The sequence below is a fragment of the Castor canadensis genome, chromosome 4, assembly GCF_047511655.1.
Source record: "Castor canadensis chromosome 4, mCasCan1.hap1v2, whole genome shotgun sequence".
NCBI classification, from domain to species: domain Eukaryota; kingdom Metazoa; phylum Chordata; class Mammalia; order Rodentia; family Castoridae; genus Castor; species Castor canadensis.
In genome coordinates this window covers 68,610,137-68,619,446 of record NC_133389.1, presented here as the reverse complement: position 1 = coordinate 68,619,446, position 9,310 = coordinate 68,610,137, and the positions used below count along the sequence as shown (strand labels likewise).

The 9,310-nt window shown below is 39.5% G+C and overlaps 1 non-coding gene across 1 annotated transcript; it reads right to left on the bottom strand.

Annotated features, from left to right (window-relative positions):
* Positions 1–4,105: 4,105 nt before the first annotated feature.
* Positions 4,106–4,235, bottom strand: LOC141422992 (small Cajal body-specific RNA 20). Its single transcript, XR_012447671.1, has one exon.
* Between the last annotated feature and the right edge of the window lie 5,075 nt (positions 4,236–9,310).

The window sequence follows — 9,310 nt, the reverse complement described above, 5'->3', positions numbered from 1 at the left end:
TTGGTTAGGTAAAGTAAAGCATTAGTTTTGAAAACCCTAAATTTTTAATGGCTAGGGGAAGGCAGTGTCAGTAATCTCAAACAGCCTCTGTTTTAATGCTCAATTGCATATCATATGTATAAAACAATATTTATCTAGCCAATGTCAGATAAACCAATGTTTATTGACAAATAGATGTCAGGCCTAAATTGCAGAACTTTGAGTACTTGTCATAAACAGCAGCAGTGTCAAAGACCTCATTAGATAGAATGTACCTTAGATAGAGGAATCATAGAAGTTTACATGTATATAATGATTTTATAACATTTAGATGCACACACAAGGTATATGCAGTGTTACCAGAAAAATATCTTAGGGTCTGTGCATCTGGCAAGAGACTAATTTAGGCAAGATGCATAGAATAGTAAATAATTTCAATGGGGTATGAAGAGAACTTACTTATTGAGTTTGATGAATGTAAAAAAAAAAAAAACTTTTAAGATATGTTTGCCAATAAACATCTGAACTACCATACACTAGGCAAAGAGGCTTATACCAAAAACATGTAAAATAATATAAAGGAAAGCAATCTGTTGAGTGTTAAAAAGGAAACATCTTAATACAAACTTTTAAAAATAGTAAGGAATTAAGTACCAGATCTAAACCACACCTACGTAAACCAACACGATTAATGCCTTAAATTATTAGATACAGAAACAAAGATAAGAGAGCAAGCATAAAGTTAGGAAACCCGATGACTGAGAGTCATGGAGCAGGCTCAGACACTGAAAGTTAATGATATGCACAACCCAGTATTTTAGGATTAATCATCTTTTATTAAACCCTAATAAAAACTTAAGGTTTAATCATCCCATCTGGAAGGTGAAAATTGTTTGTTTTGGTAAAATTTTGTATCAATCTATAGCACCAAAAGTCCCTCACAGCTGTTTTGATAAAACAGAAACCCATTTTGAAATACACATTAGTACCTTAAATTTTGACTCCAGGATACTTTCTAGGCAAACTTTCAACTATAGCCAACCCAAGCACACATATATAAATTTATAAGCTCTAAGAACTTAATTTGTATCTTGGAATAACCTTTGCAAAAACCTGAATTTAGATAACATTGTTTTTAATAAAACTCTTAGCACCTCATACCTTAAAAGACTCATGAAGAAAAGTAAATTACAAGAACACATGTGTTAATAAACTTAATTATAGTTAAATGTAAATTACACTTATGATAGCATGAAACAGATTGAGATTATTGTCCATAAAATTTTTAGTCCTAAAGCAGAGGATAGTTAGACCCCTTTGGGATTAGAACTGAGATAACTAAGGAAGGATTTGATTTCATAGCCTCACACTTGCTAGGCAGGCATTCTACAATTTGGGTCATTCTGTGAGTCCTTGTTAACTTCCCTAAAGAAAGGAGGCTTAGAAACTATCTATCTTTGAATCTGGCAAATAATGCCATTAGTCTCATCAGTGAAGGGTGCCAGCCACTTAATGGTGGACCCCAAGCACGTGTCCCTGGGACAAGGGAATGTGATCTTGGGGTGAGGGCTTCCACAATCCCTGCAGGCCATGGGGACAAGGAGAGTGCAGGTGAGAATTGAGACCATATGTCCAAGGGCAAACAGAGGTATAGCGGGTAGGCGGGCAAGGGAGCAGGACAGAGAAGCAAGAGGATAAAGCCTGAGGACATACAACGGCCACAGAAAAGAGAGGTCCACCCTATGGCCTGGGACTGTGGCCTCTGAAGCTGACACCTTTAGCTTCCCTTTTGGCACTTGCAGTGGTGGCAAAAGAAGTGGTAGCCATGGAGCCCAGACCATGCAGGTGATGGGTCTTGAGGTGTGCCCAGCACTGGCACTACTTTTTGTCTGCACTGCTACCTACTGTCTGCTAGGCTGCATGGCATCCAACAGCAGTAGAGAGTTCCCAGGCCTGACTTGGCATAGGCATGTGTAATCTGCTGCTGCTGCTACTACTGTTGACAAGGCCTAGGCTGTTGGCCACATTGCCCGTAGTGTCATAAGCCTCCCAGCTGCTGATCCTTACCTGCTGGTCCTGGGTCCTCAAGCCTCCTGGCTGCTGAGCTGATGATTCCAGGTTGGCACGGATAGGCAAGGCCAGAGACTTGGGGCATGGGCACACATCCATGGTCCCTCTGCTAGGTAGAAGATAGGCATAAGTGGTGACCCCAAGAGGAAGATAGGAAGAAATCATTTTAATTTAACTTCACAACTTCACTAATCTCTATTTAAGATCAGGTATCTAGAGGCCAGAGGCTAAGACACAATGCTCTAAAGGTAGCCACTACCCTAAAACTTAATTCCCTCTCTACTGAAAAGTAATTCACACCCTAAACATCAACTATGCGAGGAGCAGGGAAGTTTTCAAAAGTGTTTTTAATAAAACAAAGACCCAAACCTAGGAGCTAGACAGAGCAAAAGTTAAGAATTTAGAATTCAGAAATTATCAATTTGAGCAGGAACTAGTAGATTATTCAATGTCTCTCTTAACAAGACAATGACCCAAATCCAGAAAATTACCCCAGTGGCTAGAATGACCCGTCCCTGTTTTAACAGCCATTTCAGCTGTTACCCATTACCTTTGACCACATGTCAAAGTACATGTGTCTCTAGTACAAGACTAGGAGATGGGGATCACCACCCTGAGTTTTTGCTCCCATTTCCCATGTGAGGAACAGGAAATGTCTCTCTCCTTCTCTCCCCCATGACTCTATTGCTCTCACTCTAGAAACTACCCATGCTGGGGATCCAAGATGGCAATTAGGGTAGGAAATCAGAACTCCTGAGCTCCATGACTCCAGAAACCACCTTGAGATGTTGGAGTTACACTTGGGGAATTCTGATTGCTTCTAGCCAAAATAATAACTGCCATCACATTAGGTGCACATAAAATTCAAGGACTGACTCTTAAATCAGCTTTTAATTACACCTAACTGCCACAAAAATCCCATGCAGCAAGCCAGCAAGGCATGTCCTGCCCTGAGAAAAAAAGCCCCCTGTCATTTCTTTTTCTTTTTTTTTTTTCCTCCCAACAAGCAGAAGACAAGAGCATCAATCAGAATCAAACTCTGCAACATCCTGGACCCATAATGCATGGAAAGCCTCCCTATGCCATGCCATTTCTCCCCACTGGACAGTTCCAAAACTGCTTGCATGGATCTGCAGAATGAACAGATGAGCATCACGTACAACACATGACTCCCCTACCTAACTCCTGGGAACATAATCCAGTGCAGCCCCTGGGCAGACTGAATCCCCTGCCAACAAAAGTGAAAAGCAAAAACAGGGAACTGTAATCTAACACCAACAGCAGAGGTGGTGGTGGAACACTGAATCTGCCCTGGAGAATGGGGGTGGGGCAAGGAGCTGAAACATCAGTGCCAAACTCTCAGTAAATAAAAAGCAATAAAGGCTGAGAGCGGGGATGTGGTGACAAGCCAGCCTCCCAGAGGAGCCACTAGCACTGAGCAGAGGTTGGGAGAGACAGAAAGGCTGAGAGCAGGGATGGGGTGACAAGCTAACAATGAGCAGAAGTTGGGAAAGGCACAAAGGCTGAGAGCAGGGGTGGGGCAACAAGACAACCTTCCAAAGTGGGGCAGGTGATGGATCCTGGAGCTGGTCTCATGGGACAGAGGGCAATATTCCAAACTGGTTTGCTCCACCTTGTGGGGGTGGGGGAGGTGACCAAACAGAGTTGCAGCTGTAGGGCAATGCAGCTGCCATCTGGTGAAAACAACAGCTCTAACCACCCTGCACAAATTGGCAGAATTACCTCAGCTACCAATTGCAATTTGCTCTGTGGACAGAAGGAAACAAATACTACTTACAAGCCAGTCACATAGTGAGACCATATCAGAGCTCCTGCTTGTATGCCAGTACCAGGATTGGATGCCTAAGGAATAACTCCACAACTTTTACCAAACAGACTGAACTTTTTGTTGTTCCTGTACCTGGTGGTTTTATTTCTGTATTATTAACTTCACCATCACTATTTTCTTATCCCTATTCTTATCCCTTCACTTTTCCTCCTTTTCCTGTGCTATAATTCATTGTTTTACCTCCTAACTACTCTTTTTTTTTTCTACAAATGTGTGAGGGAGGAAAACAGGGCTGCCTGGGTAGGAGCAGTTCTGACGACAGTGTTTGAGGCTGATCTTGGCCTCCTGCCCTGGCTGAGGAGAAAAACAACCCCCATTGCCAGCTACTGTTTATGCCCCTTCTCATCCAGTCTCTCCCGCTGTCTTCACCTCCCCCTCCCATCTCTCCCCAACCTGTCAACACACTGCCACTCCCTCCTACACACTCACCACCCGCTGACTAGCCTCTGTACCAACTCTATACAACCCCAGCCAATTTCAATCCTTGACACAAGTGCCCTCCACTACAACAGAAATACACCCAAACACACATAAGGGCCACAAAACCCAGCAGCCCCCATACCTCTCCCCCCACCCCCTACCCTTTTCCCACCCCTCTTTTTTTGCCACTTTAACAATTACCCAAATTTCTATTTCTAGCCTAATAACAATTACTCCCCCTCCAACTCCCACTGTTTATAGATATTATAACCAGAAATATTTTATATAATATGTAAACAACTGGTCTGCATTGAACCCGTGAATTTGTTATTGCTAAATTACACCTCCAGGCCAGGGACAGAAAGGGCACATCAACCTAGTTAATAACCAAGTCAGTCACAACACAAAAATTAAATCAGGGAAAGAAATCAGGCAATCAAAACCACCAACTAGCCTATCAAATATATAGTTGCACAGCACCAAGTGGAGCGATGGGAAAAAGAAGGGATGGAAACTACTCTCCTCAAAAAAAGAAGAAGAAGAAAGAAACAAAACAATTCAATACAGGATTCAGTGGGAAATAAAGAAAATGGATACCCAAATCCTGACCTCAACAAAACAATGATAAATGTCACTAAGAAGCCCAGTGACATCCACATAAAAATCCTCAAAGAAGAAATTGTGGAAGATATCACTGAGGAATTCATGGAGAAGATACTAGACATGGTTAACCAGAATATATGAGGTGCACTCAAGAAATTTCAAGACACCAAAGATAAAGAACATGAGAAGACATAGAAACAAATAAAGGAATTCAGAGAAGACTTCAACAAACACTAAAGTGAAACAAGGACACTATAAAAAGGGAGATATATGAATTAAAGATGTCAACACAAACTATAAAATAGGAGTGGAGTAAAGATATGGAAAACCTCAGAAAAAGGAATCAAACAGAAATCCTGGAAATAAAAATTCCCTTTAGTCAAACAAAAGGTCACTCCAGCAGTGGAAGTTCACTCCAGTAGACTAGGACAAGTGGAATACAGAATATCAAAGCTCAAAGATAAAACAGAAATTAAAGAAAAAGCAGAAGAAATCCCAGTCAAACAACTCAAGAGCTGTGAAAGAAATATGCAAGAACTCAGAGGCTCCATCAAAAGACCAAATCTGAGAGTCATGGGCATTGAAGAAGGAGAAGTGCAAGCCAAAGGGATGCATAATATACTAGTACAATAATAATATACTAGCACAATAAATCTCAAGAAAGTTTTGCCCATTCAGGCACAGGAAGCCTCAAGGACACCAAACAGACTTGACCAAAATAGAACTACCCCATGACATATTATCATTAAAACAAAAAGCACAGAGAACAGAGAAAGAATATTGAAGTCTATAAGAGATAAAAAACAAATAATAACAGATTTCTCAATGGAAACCTTAAAAGCAAGAAGGGCATGGAGTGAGGTATTTCAGGCACTGAATAAAAACAATTTCAGCCCTAGGATACTCTATCCTGCAAAACTGTCATTCAAAATTGATGGAGCAATAAAAATCTTCCACAATAAACAGAAACCAAAACAATATGTGACCACCAAGCCACCACTATAGAAAATTCTACAAGAAATTCTGCACATAGAAGATCAAACCACAGGAGAAGAAAAGACAAGTAATCAGAAAGTAGCATTGATTCATCTGCACACCATCAAATCCTTAAACAACATAAACAACTAAATGACAAGAATCACCACATACCTATCAATATTAACACTGAATGTCAATGAACTCAACTCCCCCATGAAAAGTCACCATATGGCAAACCAGATTAAAAATGAAGATCTGAAAATGTTGTTTACAGGAGACCCACTTTATTGACAGAAGTAAACATTGGCTTAGGATGAAAGGCTGGAAGAAGATTTACCAAGCCAATGGCCCCCCAAAACAGGCAGAAGTAGCAATACTTATATCAGACAAAGTGTACCTCAAGCTTACATTGGCCAAACAAGAGAAAGAAAGACATGTTATACTAATAAAAGGGGTAGTACATCAGAAGGAAATAACAATTATCAACCTATATACATCTAATATCAGTGCACCCAATTTCATCAAACATACACTAAAGGACTTAAAAGCACATATAGACTCCAACAGAGTGGTAGTGGGAGACTTTAATGCCTTCTATCACCAATAGATAGGCTATCCAAAAAAAATCAACAAAGAAATCCTAGAACTAAATGACACCATACATCAAATGGACCTAACTGATGTCTACATGATATTTCATCTGACAACAGCACAATATACATTCTTCTCAGCAGCCTATGAAACTTTCTCCAAAATAGATCATATTGTAGGGAATAAAGCAAGCCTTAGCAAATATAAGAAAATAGAAATAATCCCCTGCATTCCATCTGATCATAATGCAATAAAACTAGAATTCAACAACAAAAGCAACAGCAGAAAATACACAAATAATTGGAGGCTGAATAGCACATTGCTCAATGATCAGTGGGTCAAAGAAGAGATAAGAGAGGAAATCAAAAGTTTCCTGGAAGTTAATGAAAATGAAAACACCACCTACCAGAACCTATGGGACACAGCAAAGTCAGTCCTCAGAGGAAAGTTTATAGCCATGAGTGCATATATTAAAAGGACAGAAAGTTCTCAAATAAATGACCTAATGCTACATCTCAAACTCCCAGAAAAATAAGAGCAAGCAAAACCCAAAACAAGCAAAAGGAGAGAAATAACAAGAATAAGGGCTGAAAATAGTGAAACAGAGACCAAAAAAAGTATACAAAGAATTACTGAAACAAAAAGCTGGTTCTTAAAAAAAAAAAAAAAAAAAAAAAAAAACAAGATTGACAAGCCCCTGGCAAACCTGACTAAAATAAGGAGGGGAAAAACCCAAATTAATAAAATCAGAAACGAAAAAGGGGAGATAACAACAAACACCAAGGAAATCCAGGGAATCATCAGAGACTACTTTGAGAACCTATATTCCAATAAATTTGAAAATCTTGAAGAAATGGACAAATTTTTAGATACGTATGACCATCCAAAACTGAACTTAGAGGATATTAACCACCTAAACAGATCTACAACATGTAATGAAATTAAAGCAGTGATAGTTTCCCCCCCAAAAAAGTCCAGGACCAAGTCTGGTAGGATGAACACATTGAGAAAGAATATAGGGAAACAATTTCATTCACAATAGCTTTAAAAAATCAAATACCTAGGTATAAACTTTTTCTTTGAAATTACCAGAACAAGAATTTAATATAACTTTGATTAATATGCTATGGGTTCTGATGGAAAAATTGAAGATACAGGAACAGATGGGTAATAGATGGGTTTTTTTCAAGAAAGAGTCTCAAGAACTGCTTGCTTGGGCTGGCTTTGAACTGAAATCCTCCTGATCTCTACCTCCAGAGCAGCCAGGACTACAGGTGTGAGTCACTGATGCCCAAGCTAGTTTATTACTATTTTTTGACCTTCATTACATTGAAAAAAAAAGAGCACACACACATACCCCTTGAGCATATTACATTCAATCTGTAGGAAATAAAAAATGAAGAAAAAATATTGAAGTTAGAGGAAAACCCATCTTCAAACTAAAGAGCAAGGATGATTACCTTGGACTACTCTTCTGAAACCACACAAGCCAGAAGACTGGGAGACATTGAGAAGGAAATAAGGGGTTGGGGATGTAAGTCAGTGGTACAGTTCTTGTCTAGTGTGGATGAGGTCCTGGTTTGAGCCCCAGCACCACAATTATTTCTTTTTAAATTGAAAAAGAGCTGGGTGCTGGTGACTCACACCTATAATCCTTGTTACTTGGGAGACCAAAGCCTTCTGGGCAAACAGTTCATGAGACTCCATCTCCAAAAAAAGTAGCCAGAGCAAAATGGACCAGAGGTGTGTTTCAAGCAGTAGAGTGCTTGTTTTGCAAGTAGAAAATCCTGAGTTTAAACCCAGTCCCACCAAAAAGAAAATTGCAAAAGATTTATCTGATAAAGGACTGTTATGCACTATACAAAAAGGCCACTTGAAATTCACTCAACATCTCCTACCTAGGTATAAACTTAACAAAGGATGTGACCTCTACAAAGAGAAAAACAAACCAAGAGATGCAAGAAGACTACAGAAAATGAAAAGATCTCCCATGCTCATGGATTGGGAGAATGAACATAGTACTGGCATACTGGCAGGAACTTCTTCAGTAGAACACCATCAGCCCAGCAACTAAGACAAAAGATGGACAAATGGGACTACATGAACTAAAAACCTTCTGCACAACAAAAGAAATGGTCTCTAAATTGAAGAGACCACCCACAGAATGGTAGAAATTATTTGCTATCTGTACATCAGACAAGGGACTGATAACCAGAATATACAGGGAGCTCAAAAAATTAAATCCCCCCCAAATCAATGAACCAATAAAGAAGAGGGCAACAGAACTTTTGCAAAAGGAAAAAGTCCAAATGGCCAAAAAACACATGAAAAAATGCTGACTATCCCTGCCCGTAAAGGAAAAGCAAATCAGAACCACACTAAGATTCCACCTCATTACTGTTAAAATAGCTATCATCAATAACACCACCAACAACAAATGTTGGCAAGGATGAGGGGGAAAAAGGAACCCTCATACACTGCTGATGGAAATGTAAGTTAGTGTAACCACTTTGGCAAACAATATGGAAGCTTCTTAAAGAACTCAACATAGATCTGCCATAAGATCCACCAATACCACTCCTGGGGATATACACAAAGGAATGAGACTCAGGTTATTACAAAGGCACCTGCACACCCATGTTTATTGCAGCACTATTCACAATTGCCAAGTTATGGAAACAGTCAAGATGTCCCACTACTGACAAATGGATTAAGAAAATGTGGTATTTATACACAATGGAATTTTATTCAGCCACAAAAAATAATGAAAATTTGTCATTCGTAAATAAATGGATGGAACTGGAGAACACCATCTTAAGC